General features: G+C 40.7%; 1 pseudogene; it reads right to left on the reverse strand.

The window, feature by feature from the left end:
- Positions 1 to 14,407: 14,407 nt before the first annotated feature.
- Positions 14,408 to 15,151, reverse strand: LOC112824791 (small ribosomal subunit protein eS6-like; annotated as a pseudogene).
- Positions 15,152 to 15,987: the final 836 nt, after the last annotated feature.

Genomic DNA, 15,987 nt, shown 5'->3' on the forward strand with positions numbered 1-15,987 from the left:
TGAATTACTAAACATTTTAACATCATGCTGGCTTTAAATTTTATTATTTATTGCTCCCCCAAACCTGCCTGATGGTCTCCTTAAACTGACCCAGCCCCCTTCCTAAGTGTACGTTGTGTTTTTCTGCCTGCTGGTATATACTTTGGCTCCAGAGATGCTGAGAAAAGTCCTCATGTCAGCCAGTTCTGTTTTGCAATGGTTCAGTTCCACAAACATTTACAGAACAATTCCTGGGTAGCTTCCGAAGAGAAAACAGTCACAGGGAGACCAGAGGATGGGAAATTCTGGGATTGACCGTGTGTCTGGAGTCTCTGTTCACTGGCTGAGTCAGCAGCCTCAAAGGGCTTCCCTTCTTCACTACATTCCCTGGAGGACACTCCAGTGCCTCCTTCTCGTAAAAAGACAAGAAAACCCTCTCCCTCTCCGTTATTTTTATTTACTTCCATCTTCCTCATTTCTCTTCGACCTCGCTGACCCAAGGTATCATTCTCGTCTCACAAGGCAGTGTCCGCCTTTTGAATTTTTCTCCATCCTTAACGAAGAACAGAACAGAGCACAAGAAGTTGCACTTGCCGCGGTCTTCGCGAAGCCGTGTTTTGCAGTGGGCCGCCCATGGGGGATTGTGGGGGGGGGGAGGGATGAAGGAAGAACTAATGCTGCTCTGCAGGATAATATGAAGTGAGAACCTTGTTGCGAAGAGGTGGCTTCACGAACATCGAACATCTGACTCTTAGGAAAACAGCGCTCCTCCTTCTTAAAGGTTTGCGGGGCACCACCGAGAGTGAGAATGAGTGTTTGCTGCGGGAAGCTGTGTGAGTGTGATTCTGCTGCAGCTAGCCTGGCCAGACTTCAGGCAGAAGCAGGACAGCTTCTTGTCTGACAGCTGTGTTGGCCTGTGAACCTGGCATTCTCGCTTCTTGGGGCCTTTGCTCTAGCGCAAAGTCTCCAAACGGTGGCACTTACTGACACGGCACTTACTGACATTTTGGACTGGATAATTCTTGATGGTGGGATGCTGTCCTGTTTGTCATAAGATGTTTAGCAGCGTCCCTGAGCTCTGCCCACTGGATGCCAGTAGCATTCCCCAGCCCACGTCATGACAATCAAACGCAATCAAATCAAATGTCTCCAGACATCACCAAATGTCCCCTGGGGGCAGAATGGCCCTCGCTGAGAACCACTGCTGTAACTGTTCCCTCTGCCCCGCACACACTACCCCGAAGATCCATCTTCTACCCCCTTACCTTCTTCATATCTTAGTGCAGATGCTGCCCATTGAGCCTGTTCTGACCACCTTACTTAATAGTGCACACTGTCTCCTAACTCCTTTGTAAGCCTTAACCCTATTTTTTAATTTTCATGACCATCCAAGGTACCATACAACGTACTTACTTTTATGTGTTTACATTTGTTTTCTCTCACTGGAATATAAGCTCCTTGAGGGAGCAGTTTTGTCCCTGTTTCTTCCCAAGCACCTAGAGCAGTTCCTCACATATGGTAAGAAACAAAACAAAACAGAAAACCAAAAACATATGCAAGGCTATATAGTGAAAAGCCAGACTCCCACTCCTGTCCAGTCCATTGGGCTCCCAGTTCTCCACCCCCAAAGTAAATAACCACTGTTTTCTAGTTACTGCTTTATCCTTCTAGAGTTTTTTTTTATGCAAACCCCAGCAAGTAAGAGTATATATTTCTTATCCAAGCTTTAATTTAATTTTTTTTTTTGTATCAAAAGTTGGCATACGTATGCTCCTGTTCTGTATGCTCCTTTTCCGTTTAACCTTATATGCATTTTGGTAAGTTTGTTTTGGTCTAAGAAGACTTTTGCTTTCCTGTTTGAACTGTTCCTCTCTGTGGTTGAAACTTGAGATCCACAGCCTAGTAAATACTGACCCCACTTTCCCTATCCTTTGACAAAGAAAAAACTTGATTTGCCCTTTAAATCTGAATTCAGATTTCAGCCAGACCCCAGCCGGGTCTCAGCGAGCCAGAGGCCTGCCTTCCTTGTTTCCTGCATGAGAGCTATTCATGGACTCAAGTCCATATGTCATTTGATTATTTTGGATTATGTGACAAGCCTTTTTTTTTTTTTTTTTTTTAATAAATTACATTGATTCCCTCTAGGACAGGGCCAAGCATTGGTACTTCTTGGAAATTAGCCAGCCTGTGAGTGGGGATGCAGACAGTGTTGATCTGGACCTTTGGGCAAGACTCCCCTGGGGTGTTCCTAGACAGCGTTTCCAGCAGTGGCTGCAGGAGGGGATCTGGACATTCATTTAGAACTGGCTCTTCTGGATTTTAGTGCAGAGGGAGAATGTCTCCCTCTGTCCCTTTTATACATAGGATGGGCCTCCAGCAACTCTGAAAGGCAGAAACTGGGAGGCTCAGAGAGATAACTAGTTGCCTAGGAATCTAGATGTTTAAAAGGTCCAGGAAGAAAACCCTGGCCTGGTGCCAGTGGTATGACTCTATCTATGATGGGTACTTCATCCTGTGGAAGCAAATGAATAGAGTGTGTTTTGAAATTAAGCACTTAGTGGTTATTACTTTAAAGGTCTTAAAACATTTAACTTTCAACTTATCAGGCTTCAATGTATGACATTTGATGTTAGCCAAAATGGCTAAATTTTTTTTCAAGACGTAAAAGATAAAATACATACCAACCTTTGAAACTGTAAACAAAGAATTAGAATGACAGATCACTACTGGTTAAAAGAAACTATTATCTGGGGTGTACACACACTAAAGATCCTCTTCTCCTTGGGGAGGGACATTATCAGGTCAGGAGAATTAAACATCGCTTTTCTCTCCTTAGTCCCAGAGAGGTTAGTAAGAAGTTGAGGCAGGCAAAAGAAACAGCTAGATCGTGCATCTTTCAAATGGGAAAAACTTGTGCCCTTCATCATGGATGAAACCGTGAGGAAATACTTTAGAGAAGACTGAACTCATCCATCCTTTCATAAAATGCAATCTAATCAGCACTCTGAGAAAAGCAGAAGGGAGGGATTAGAAATAAGAGTCTGTGTTTATTTTTGTCTGGGACCTATGGAAATACAGGTTATGACCTGACTTGAGCCCTCACAGTTCAAATAGGCAGTATCTATAATAGCACCTCCAGCCAGGCCCGGGCCTCCTTGGGTTTCATAAGGTAAGTAGTGGGCCGTGGGCCCACAGGAGCCACAGATCTTTTTTGTCTCAAGATTGGAACCCCTTGCACCTAGCCCTCAGAGGAGTTCCTGACTGCACAGTGGCCCTTGCCATCTCCATGTACCTTCTACCCTCACTGCCACTGACCCCCAAAGCAAAGTCACTGTCAGGTCTCTAATAACCACATTTACTTATGGTTTGCTGAGAAGAGAGATAGCCATTAGTTTAGATCTTTGTTTACATTTACATTTAAATTTTATTTTTTCACTCTCCCCACCCTCCCTTTTTAATTTTTTTAGATTTTTAAAAAGACTTATTAATTATTTTAGAGAGGGAGGGGGAGGGGCAGAGGGAGAGAGAGAGAGACAGGAGCTTGAGCAGATTCCCCGCTGAGCGCAGAGCCTGACGCAGGGCTTGATCTCATGACCCCGAGATCAGGACCTGAGCTGAAACCAAGAGTCAGATGCTTAACGGACCGAGTCACCCCTCTCCCTTTTTTATTTTTAACATACATACTAATAGAATTTATTTCAAGTTTGAAAACAATATTCTATTTCTTTTTTGCAATTTGATCTCAGATCTTTGAATTGTAGTGTGGTTTGCGTGTGTGTGTGTGTGTGTGTGTGTGTGTGTGTGTGTGTGTGGAATATAGGTATTCTTCTTTCTAGGTATTCTTTTTTAAAAAACAACCTTATTGAGATATATACCATATAGTTCACCCATTTAAAGTATACAATTCAGTGGTTTTTGGTATAGTCACAAAGTTGTGCAATCATCACCAAAATGTAATTTTAGAATATGTTCATCACCCCAAAAAAATTCCACACTGATTAGCAGTTACTCCCCCTTTTCCCCACTCCCCCAGTGCTTGACAAACCCTAATCTTCCTTCTGTCTCTGTAGATTTGCCTGTTCTGGTCAAATGAAATCATTCGATATGTGGTCTTTCGTGACTGGCTCCTTTCACTTGGCATAGCACTTTCCAGGCCCATCCATATTGTAGTACGTACCAGGACTTCTAACATTTAAAACATTTATTTTGAAGGTCTTTCAGATTATTTTTCAGTTTAAATTACTCTACTATCTGGTATTTGTTGGGTAGGAATTCTCCTATTTCTAAGGCATGTGGGCTAGCTTTTTCTAATCACTTTTTCCATGGAAGTCACATGTATGTTTTAGAGTTGTTTCATAGCTTTCTCTGCTCAGGCCCTATAGAGTTTGCCAGTTCTGAACCAGCTTTTATGTTACTTTTTGGCTTGGTGTTTCTTTATGGCAAAGATAATATGTGACTTGGCTTCTACTTTCAGAAAGACTTGGAGTTTTGGTTACTTGAGAATGATCTATCTACACTTTCTAATGAGGGAGTATTTATTTTTTATTTTTTAAAGATTTTATTTATTTATTTGAGAGAGAGAGAGCACAAGCAGCAGGGAGAGGGAGAAGGAGAAGCAGGCTCCCCGCTGAGCAGGGAGCCCTATGTGGGGCTCAATCCCAGGACTCCAGAATCATGACCTGGGCCTAAGGCAGGTGTTTAACTGACTGAGCCACGAAGGCGCCCCCTAATTAAGGAGTATTTAGTTAGCTAGAGGAAGTAGAACATGGCAGTTAAGAAAGTGTTCTAGAGTCAGACTGCCCGAGTTCAACTTCTGACTATCAATTTGCAGATATGTGACTTCATTAAAGTCATTTAGCTTCTTTTAGCCTGGTTCCTAATTGTAAGGTGGGGATGATAATAACATTTACTTCTTAACTCACAGATGTTAAACATGGTTAGCTATGATTTCTAGCTTCAGATCAAGGACAAAGAAAAATTTCTTTGTACCAAGTATTCTGGCCCAAGGAGACCCTAAGGTCCTGCAGGGAGACCTACTGAATGAGTTGGTCAAGAAAAATATCTGTAAGAGTTGGAGAAATGCCCTCCAGTTTTCAGCATCGGGCAAATGTCAAGGGTGAAAAGTAGGAACACTTAAGACATGAATGTCTCCCCAGCTGTACTTCTGCTATGCCTTACCATCTTTCCCTAGCCCCTCCGTCAGCAAGAAGCATATGCATCCATGGTAGTGGCATCTAAGGTATTCATCTTCATAATGTCCAGGGCAATCTGCCTAAGGGCAGAGAAAAGTCTTATTTCCAGACTTCTTAAAAAGTGCCAAATGAATCCTATAACTTAAGATGATTATTGAATTGAAAAATATGAGGCATAAATGAGGCTAATCATTCTCATTATTTGAGCCTTAAAGTTTTTATTTAATCGAGTTTTATCTCACTAATGCAAACCTTACAGTGACTTCATTATCAAAATCTAAATCTAAATCTAAAATTAGCTTAATTTTTTCCCCTTCTATTTTCCTTTTCTCTTGTGTTCCTACCTCCATTTCTTTTCTTTTTTTAAGATTTTATTTATTTATTTGAGAGAGAGAATGAGATAGAGAGAGCATGAGAGGGGGGAGGGTCCGAGGGAGAAGCAGACTCCCGCTGGGCAGGGAGCTGATGCGGGGCTCCATTCCGGGACTCTGGGATCATGACCTGAGCCGAAGGCAGACGCTTAACCAGCCAAGCCACCCAGGCGCCCTACCTATTTCCCTTTCAGTGCAACTTCCCCCAAGTATCTTTGTGCTGTATTTGTCATTATAGAGAGCTTTAGCCAGTTTGAAGAAGAGGAAGAAGAAGAACGAGAAGGACAAGGGCAAGGAGAAGGGGAAGAAAAGAAAAGCCACTTCTCCCCTAACAGTGGCTTTACATAAGCATTGACATATGTTTCACCTGCCACTACGGTACTGCACTAACCTAGTGTTTTGTCCAAGTCGTCTCCCACGTGGTCTGCACCCTGAGTTACCCTTGAATTCCAGTTTACCATGGACAACCCATCAAACCTCCCCCTAAGGTTAAAACCCAGATACGGAGAGAGACTTTCCAGATATGGAAAGCCTTACTCCTACTCAACTTGTCAAAGAAGCCGAGTTTCCACCAGGGTCCCATCCTTCCGCAGTGTAATCTGAGAAATATCCAAGCATTTTCATGTAATACTGTGAGCAAAAGACTCCTGAACCATTAACCAGCCTTGCTCCAATACTCCTCACCACCCCATGGTATGAAGAAAGCAAAAGTCTGACAAGTTAAGCCCCAACTTTCAAGGCTTTGAAAAGGCCTGTTGAAGTAATTTTCTGTCCCATTTTTATGCTTCATAACCTTGATTATAATCATAAATAATGCTTACTTCATGTCTAATGGGGCTAACATCATGTATGATAGCACTTTATCTGAGGAGGCATAAAAATAGAGCAGGAAATCATTACCAAGAATGCAAAGCAAATTTGAAAAATCAGCAAAGTTTAAAATGAAATGTTCCTAGTTGATTTCACATGCTACTTGCCTAATGATACTGTAACATATGATTATAACTAAATCTAGAGCTGCTGCAGGAACAGTGGGGAGAGTCAGTTTTTCAATTCCTTGTGTAGTACTGCAAGACTCGAGGGGACTCCCCTGCATATACCTGGGCACCTCTGCAGCTCAGGAAATTCTTGCTTCCCAGTATGTAATGGGCACCTACTCTTTTTGTCTGCCCAGCCTCCTTTCCTCTCTTTTTTGGTAACCGGGTTCTCTTTTGGGGATTCCACTCTCCTGTGTGCAGTTTTCGTGAGATTACCTTGTCATCATCAACTGGTTAAGTGATGGTCACGTGATCTAAGCCTGGCCAATCAGCCGTTCTCTCCTGGGAATCGGAATCTTCAGTGGGGTCTGTAAGACAAAGATGGCCGTTATTAATTCCTTCCATCAGAGGCGCCCTGAGGAGATTATCCTTAGAGCCTCCAGCCCTACTCTTTCAGCCTTTCCAGATTTTTCCAATAAAGTCCCTTATCCCCTTTTTAATTTTGTCAATTCACTTCTGTTGCTTGCAACAAAACCCCCAATTGATACACAGCTGCACTGTCCCCGAGGCTTCTGGGGTGGCATGTGCGCATACCCTCCAAACCCTCCTTCAGAAGGAAAGGTCATGTTTATACCTTTTTAGTGCAGAACTTCTGAAGGGAAAGCCCTGACTTGGAAAAACAGTGTTCGAAAGATAGAGTTACTTCTCTAAAATGTGACATTTATCTTTAAATGAATTGCAGAGGAGCATCCCTCACTGAGCACCTACCTGCCTTTCAGATTTCAATTGTCATGCATTTTTTTTTCCCTTAGAAGGTGGCACAGTGTACTGAGAAGATGATGTACATTCTGGCATCAAATTGCCATGTACAAATCCTGGCTTTGTGTCTTAACTAACCTCAATTTCCTCACCTGTTAGAAGAAAATTGTAAAATCTACTTCATGAGATAGTTGAAAAAATTAAATAAGGTGATTCACCTAAAGTGCTTAACACAGTGCCTGGTACATAGTAGATCCCCAACAACGTTGACTATAGGGACAATAAACTGAAATACACTTCCTTAGATTTCCTTTTATTTGATCTGTATGGCACCTCTCTTGGGATAATAGGATGAAGCAAATATGATATTACTTAGACACAAGGATACAGTGTGATCTACCATCATCAGTTCAACATGTGTTTAGAGTTATTTAGCAAGTAGTGATCTTAAGAGTCTTGAATCAGGGACTTTGAGTCTTGAGATAAAGTTCTCTAATTATTATCATTACATTTTCTTTCTCTGTCTTTTTCTCTCTCTTTTTGTCTTTTTTACATTATCTCTTTGTGGTTCCTCTTTCTGTTTCACTTCTTTATTGTTAAACCTTGTAGGTGAACAGCAGCTCTAGTTCAAGAAATAGTTATTGAGAGCTGGGCTCTGAACATAAAGATGAATTAGAATGCTTTCTATCCTTAAGGCTTCACACTCCCCTTCATCTTCATTTCCATTGCTTTCATTGACATTTGGTCACTTGGGAACTTTTACCCAAATGGTTGAAAGGACTTCCTAACCCATCTTTCACCTCTTATTCGGATCTACTTTCCTCCCACCCCTCAAATCTCTCTGCTAGATTAATCTTCCTAAAATTCAGCTCTGATTACATATATCAGCAAAAGCCCCTAATGCTGTTCATTATCTACCAAATAAAGTCATCAGTCTTCTTTCTGGTGTGTGTGGCTCTCCACAATATGGTGTCGCATTTTCATCTTGGTCTCCTCCCTGTTTCTCCCTTGCCCTGACCATCAGCTGTTCCTCCCCAGCAGGTTCCACATTTCCCTATCCAGTCTTTGATTCATTTCCAATCCCCTTCCAACATGGATCAAAACCCTGCCCATTCTTTAAGGCCAAGAATACATAGCACTCGTTCAAGTTTATCCTGGTGTCCCAAAGCACAGAAAGGCTCTCCCTCCTCCGAGCCCTTATAGCGTGTTGTAACTGTGTTCATCTTTAAAGAGCTCTGTCCTGTGTTTCACAGATATTGAGGAATATGGTAAGACATGATTGTAAAAACGGAGACTCTAAAAGGTGCTTTTGAGAAAGGAGGGGGAATTTAGCTTTGTCTGGAAAATTTGAAGCAAAGGATTCATCTTCCAGAGAAATTTTATATGAGGTCCTGTCTGCCTGGAAGTCAGTCAGTGAACTGATGACTACCAAAAAGCCTGGGTAATTAAAATTTTAGTAAATTTCTTGGGACAGTTTTAATTCCTTGAGATAGCTCATGCCTTTAGATAGGAAGGGAGAACATTAGCACAGACTCTAATGATGATTAGAGACTAGCATGGGGGTGCGCCTGGGGGGCTCAGTTGGTTAAGCATCTGCCTTCAGCTCAGGTCATGATCCCGGGGTCCTGGGATCGAGCCCTGCATTGGGCTCCCTGTTCTGCTGGGAGTCTGCTTCTCCCTCTCCCTTTGCCCCTCACCCCACTCATGCTCACTCTCTCTCGCTCTCAAATAAATGAATAAATAAAATCTTAAAAAAAAATAAAGGCTAGCATGGAACTATTTTCATTTTGCTAAAGGAGATAGCAGCCAGAAGACACTCCTAGAGGATGGGTGGTTTTGGAGTTTTCCATACCTTCTTGGGACTAGGTAAGTTATTTTTTTTTCTTCCAAAATGATTTGGATCCTGGGATCCTTGTCCAGTTCATTTCCTGGTTCTTTGCAGAAACCTTGTGTACAGGAGTCACTATCAAGAAACTGAGAAAGAGGAGATACGGTATTACCCAGGCTTTTTGGCAGTCAACAGTTCAATACAGTATTTAACTTATTATTGTATTCATTACATGTGTATTTAACTTCCACATTAAGCCATAGGCAGGTATTATTTTCTCCATTTTTATAAGTGTCAGAATATTAGAGAGGTTTATGAACTTGTCTAGGATTACACAAGAAGTGTTGAAATAGTATTCAAACTGAGATCACATTTTTTCTGGTTCCATTCATATCTTCCTACCACCCCTTCCTTGTTATCTGTTTACCTTTTTGTACTTTCTCTCCTATTTGACCCTAGAACTATCCTGTTGCTCCAACTCCCCACTAGTCTTTCTCACTGCCATATCAATCTAAATCCTATTCTTCACCTTCTCCCAGAATCAAAGAGGACTTTCCCTGTGACCCACTTTTTCAGGGCTAGGTTATAAGCCAAACTATCAGTGATTTATCCATGACTCAAAGACTGTAAAATTATCCCCTTATGATTTTGGATTTATTTATTTCTCTGTTTAATTCCATCAATTTTGCTTTCTGTATTTTGAAGCTTATGTTAATAAGCACATACAAATTTAAGATTGCTACATCTTTCTAATGAATTGACTCTCATCATTATGAAATGTTTCTCTTTATCTCTGGTAATATTCCTTATCTTAAAGTGTACTTTGTCTGATTTTATAGCCACACCACTCTCTTATGGTTAGCATTTGCATAATAGTATCTTTTTCCATCCTTTTAATTTGAAAGTCTTTGGGTCCTTTTATTTGTTTATTTATTTATTTATTGAAAGAGAGAGAGTGTGTGTGTGTGAGCAGGGTTGAGGCAGAGGGAGAGAGAGAATCTTAAGCAGCCTCCACACCCAGCAGGGAGCTTGATGCGGGTCTCAGTCTCAGGACCTTGAGATCATGACCTGAGCTGAAACCAAGAGTCAGACATTTAACCAACTAAGCCATCCAGGTGCCCCCTTGAGTCCTTATATTTAAACTATGTCTTCTGTAAATAGCGTATAGTTGAATCATTGAGTTATTTTTAAAAAAATCAAGTCTGCTAGTCTCTATCTCTTAATTGGAACGTTTAGTTCATTAACATTTAATGTAATTGTTGGTATAGCTGGATTTATGTTTCCCATGTTGCTATTTGTTTTCTGTTTGTTTTTATAAAGAACTGCATTTGAATAGGAAACTCATAGATACAAAGCTTCTAAACTTATTTGGTAATATTTTAGACTATCTTATCTACTTGATCAAGTAAAGGGGTCTTTCTGATATCTCTCAAGTATTGCCAGGTAAGCCATCTGAATTTTTTCCTATGCTCTAATTACATATACTTCGGCCACTTTCAGTTTTTACTTCCATAAATGATATCTCAGAGACCATCGTCACCTATGCCCTCTTTGGGGCTGATGTAATAGAATTGAGTTCCAGAAGAAGAATCATTGAGTCAGAGCATTAAACATTTGTACGGTTAATGATACACATTACTGTGTTGTTTTCCATATGGGTGGTACCATGCAACCAGCAATGCACGAGAGTACCAATTTTTCCACACCTGCACCAGCATTGAATGTTATTATTTATGTAAACATTATTTTATTTCCAAATTTAATTATACCATAACTTCTGGGATTATATTTAATATATCTTAAAATTTGGATGGTTCTGTGAGAATCTCCAGAACGGTAGAGAAAAATACAAAACATCTTGCTTATTACGCAGAAAATTTTAAAGAATGTTTTTATGCAGGCAGAGTAAAAATATTTGTGGAGAAGATCCAGGGAGACTAAAGAATTCCCTGGTTGATTCCCAAGGAACAAAATTGCCACTTAATAGATCACTGTACCCTCTCTTCTTCAAAACCTCATACCAAATCTATATTCTATTTCATTCTAAGGCATTGTCTCAAAAGGAATTTGCAAGATGCAAATTTTGATGCACCTAAGGGACAGCTATGTGCTTAGAATAGTGTTTGCCCCTCCCCCATCAGAGAAAAATGAAAATCTTTGCTAATTAAGTACCTTTGTAATAAGGAAACATAATGATTTCTTTTTTTTTTTTTTAAAGATTTTTTTTTTTATTTATTTGACAGAGAGAGAGACAGCGAGAGAGGGAACACAAGCAGGGGGAGTGGGAGAGGGAGAAGCAGGCTTCCTGCCGAGCACGGAGCCCGATGCGGGGTTCGATCCCAGGACCCTGAAATCATGACCTGAGCCGAAGGCAGTCGCTTAACCAACTGAGCCACCCAGGCACCCCGGAAACATAATGATTTCTATTATGCAATCAAGTATGAGCATTTCTTTCATTATAAACTGCAATTCTTCTTTGTTATATGAAAGCAAGAACTAATTTTATTTTCAGATCAATAGTTGTTGTGCTGAGTTAATAGATGTGAAATGTTAACATAGTATAAAATAGCAAATTAGGCTGCTTGAGTTTGGGAACATCTTTCTAATCAGACCACATGGCTTTGGCCAGGCATGCATCAGCAGAGTTTTCTGGATTGTAGAGACCTTCCTGGTTGAGACAGGCCTCTTAAAAAATCACAATGGGACTTTGAATAAATGCTTTCATCTCTTAGGCCTGTCTCATAAAGTTGGTGTGGTTCTGAAATGTGTTTTCTCAAGGGGTGTAATGCATATTTGCTTTTTGCTGGGCGGGCTGAGACAATAATGATTGCAATCAATAAGAAACTCTTTCATCAGTAGAGTTTTATGACAGCAGCTTTAAGGGTCTCCTGACATGAGATGAACTCAGTTAAGTTTTATTGGTAATTTACCAGATATACTTCATGAAATCTACTCAGAGAAGTTCAGAAGTCATTTATCTGCAACCACTGAAAACCTCCAAAGATTATAAGAGCACAAACCCATTTCCAATCTGGCCAATCTAGCCAGCTCACAACTTATTTTTATTTTATTTTATTTATTTTTTAATTTTTTAAAGTTTTTTTGCCAGCTCCCAACTTCTATACCTAAACTCTCACAGGGACACTGGCTGATACAGATTTTCAATCCCAGTTTTTTTTTTTAATTAAAATTTAAAATTCTTTAAAATTAAAGATTTTATTTATTTTTTGACGGAGAGAGAGACAGCGAGAGAGAGAACACAAGCAGGGGGAGTGGGAGAGGGAGAAGCAGACTCCCCCCTGAGCAGGGAGCCCAAAACAGGGCTCGATCCCAGGACCCTGGGATCATGACCTGAGCCTAAGGCAGACACTTAACGACTGAGCCACCTAGGCGCCCCTCAGTCCCAGTTTTATTCCTCTTCTTTACCTGTCTTTCCTCTAAAACCTATATGTTTGCATGTGCATGCATGCACGTGTGCACACACACACACATACACCCTATCTAGCTGCTCCCTGTAAGCGGAAGATACTCTGGTTTTGGTAGTATCCTAAGCTCTGACCTTCTTCATGAAGCTTTAAAAAATCATCATAAAACATTCCTAAACTATTTATGAGTTGTAGTGATGCTTTAGGTCTCTTTTTTCATGTAAGCCCTACAATGGTATTTTGAGGTGACTGTTCTATTCTTCCATCAGTGGAGGAAATTGAGGCTCAGCAAAGTTAAGCAACTTGCCCAAGGTCATGCAATTATGACTTGATAGATGAGGAAACTAAAGCCAGATCTAACTTAACTTTAAAGCCCATAATCTTGCCAGATACCACTTTGGCTTCCAGGAGGACCTAGGTAACTGAACACTTGCTTTAACCTTGTCTGGCCCAGTGAGTAGGTGAATTACCCATACTCCACTTACTCAGATTAGAGTAGAAAGGTTGAGGGAAGATGTGCTTTACAAACGCAAAAGGCACTATGGAAGTGTAAGTGATGAGATTATTTGTTATTTGTTTCAAGGTCAAATGAAGACTTTTAAGAACCTCCAAGTATCTCCCAGCATCATTGCAAGACTTCTAGAAATTTCTTTATATTTACTCCTTTGGGTTAATGGGTCAGGCCCATCTTGCTTCTTTTACCTTCCTCGGCCAGAACCAATTTATCCATTAAGTACAGTAGGCACAGTACCTAGGGCCAATGGTACTTTTAGAAGCCCAAAAAAACGTTTTAATTTGTTTTAATCAGAAGAAAAAAGTGAATATAATCCAAAAATTTGGACCTTTGGTGTACTCTAGAGCGTCCTGATTCACCTTTGAAGCATTTGTTATGTATGCTCTGTTGCTGTGTTTCTTTTGTGTGATTCCTACATTGGCTTAAGATCTATCTTCCCCTTTTACACCTATGTATTTTCACTGTGTGTCCCTGGCACTTAGCACAGAGCCTGAGACTTGTTAGAAGCTCAATAAATAGTTGTTGAATGAATTCATGATTGGATAAGAGTCTTTATAGCCAGCGAAGTCCTGTGTCCAGTGGTCCAGGGCAAGCTCTGGGTACCAATGTAGCCTATACACCCCTCTTACGCCCCCCCAACCCATGTAATGGGGTTCTGATTCATTGTGCTCTGGCTCACTTGGTTACCTTGTATGGCACCCCAGATTCCTGGAAATGGTGCTCAGTCTGTCCTCTACTCAGAGACTGGAGCCCTGCCACCCCAGCCTGGACCAGGCAGTCATATTTGAAGGTTTACCTCATTTACTTCTGTGGTATAGGATGACATTTTTGGCAAGCATGACTAGCACTCTCCCTGGCTCCTAAGAGTTCAAGTCCTGTCTCAATTCAGCCCTTGCAAGCTCTGCTCCAAGACTAGCCTGCAGCAATGTAGTTTCTGGGACCCTTGGTCCTGTTGACCCCAGATGTCTCTTTCTCCACCGTGGCTTGTGTGTCTCTATAGACTTCATGCTATTGCCTGCCCTAGGACAAAACAGAAGTTACGGAAAACCTCAGCTGAAATGAGAAGAGGTTTTCACACTAAAGTGTTTTCATCCATGAACATCAAGTGATTTTCTTTTCTGAAAACCTGTGGTTCAGATGAAGCTGGGGAATGTGAAAGGCATGATCAATATATTTTTTATTATGAAGCAATGTATATTCATTATTGAAAATTTATAATATAAAGACAAGCAAAAGAAGGAAATGAAAATCATTCAATGTATGTTTTTCTTTTTGCTCATCTGTAGTTTCAGTTTTCAACACCGAATATGTTTTTTTTTTTTTAAATGTCTCATCTTATTTATTTGTTACTCTTAGCAAGTCTCATTTTTGACTGGGCTCAGACGTAGAGGTAAAAGCTCTGAGAGGACGGCCTCTGTCTCTCAGCAATCTGTCCCTAGAGTTTTTCTTTGGCCTCCTTCCTTCTCTTGGCCAAAAGTTTAGCATATTCTGCAACCTCCTCCTTATTTTTCTTAGTGCACTGTTTCTTTGGAGCAATACGCTGATATTTAAGCTGGAAGACACGTGGAATAACAAGATGCTGAATCCTGGGTCCGTTGTTCTAGATGTCTTACTTTCCTTGTTTAGGGGCTTTCTCACACATCCTGGCAGATGTCATCTTCTGTAGAGAGATTGAAAAGTAGGTGGACTCTGCCAGCCCTTTTGGATTCCGGGCAACAAGATACAGTAGTATCAGTGAGTCCAGGAATATCCTCTTTCTTTACAAGGACCAAGCTGAGAACACTCAGATTGGCATCCACAACATAACCATGAACAGATTTGTGTTTTCTTTTTCCAGTTCTCCTTAGTCTGTAACAGGAATGCCCCTTACTCAACAGCAGGTAGACACGGCCATGGGTCAAGACACCCCGCTTCATGGGGGAAGCCTTGTTTGTCATCCCCTCCACTGATTCCAACCATATTACCTTCCCATTCTTCTTCACTCAGAGCATCAGCAACCACTCCTCTGGCTGTATGCTTCTCATAAAAGGTATGAAGTTTGTCGTCATCGTCCACTTCAGTGAGTTTCTGGCAGCCAGTATCTGGGAAAGAGATGTTCAGTTTCATCCTAACGCAGCCACCCACCTCCAGGGTGCCATGAGAAAGAGAGACTATATATATTACTTTTATAAGAAAGAAGTTATTTTCAATTTTAAAAGAGCTCAGAAAGATATACTTCAAAATATTAATAGGTTTTTTTTTTCTGAATTGTAGGATTATAACTAAATACAATATTTTTCTTTGGACTTCTCTTTTTTTTTAAAGATTTATTTATTTATTTATTGAGAGAGAGAGAGAGAATGGTAGAGAGAGAGCATGAGAGGGAAGAAGGTCAGAGGGAGAGGCAGACTCCCCGCCGAGCAGGGAGCCCAATGCAGGACTCGATCCTGGGACTCTCCAGGATCATGACCTGAGCCAAAGGCAGTCGCTTAACCAACTGAGCCACCCAGGCGCCCTGGACTTCTCTTTTCTTCCTATCTTTGTGCAATGAGAAGTATGTTACTTTTGTAATTGAGAAAAAGCAATTTCACAATAAATGCTATTAAAATTAATTGCACCACTCAGAAAATGCTTACATTTTGGTGTATATTGTTCAAACTTGTTTTTTTAAGTCTAGATAGAGTTTTTATTTTATTTTAATTTTATTATTATTATTTTTTTAGATAGACTTTTAAAAAAATGGTTATAGTTATACTGTATTGTAACCTTATTTTTAAGCTTATTCTCACATCTTTTTTTTTTTAAAGATTTATTTATTTATTTTAGAGAGAGAGAGAGAGAGCATGAGCAGGAGGGGCAGAGGGAGAGGGAAAGAGAATCTCAAGCAGACTCTGTGCTGACCATGGAGCCCACACAGGGGTCGATCTCATGACCCTGAGATCACGACCTGAGCCGAAACCAAG

This window comes from Callorhinus ursinus, unplaced genomic scaffold (assembly GCF_003265705.2).
Source record: "Callorhinus ursinus isolate GAN/ISIS: 27379988/994484 unplaced genomic scaffold, GSC_fseal_2.0 scaffold12, whole genome shotgun sequence".
Lineage (NCBI taxonomy): Eukaryota > Metazoa > Chordata > Mammalia > Carnivora > Otariidae > Callorhinus > Callorhinus ursinus.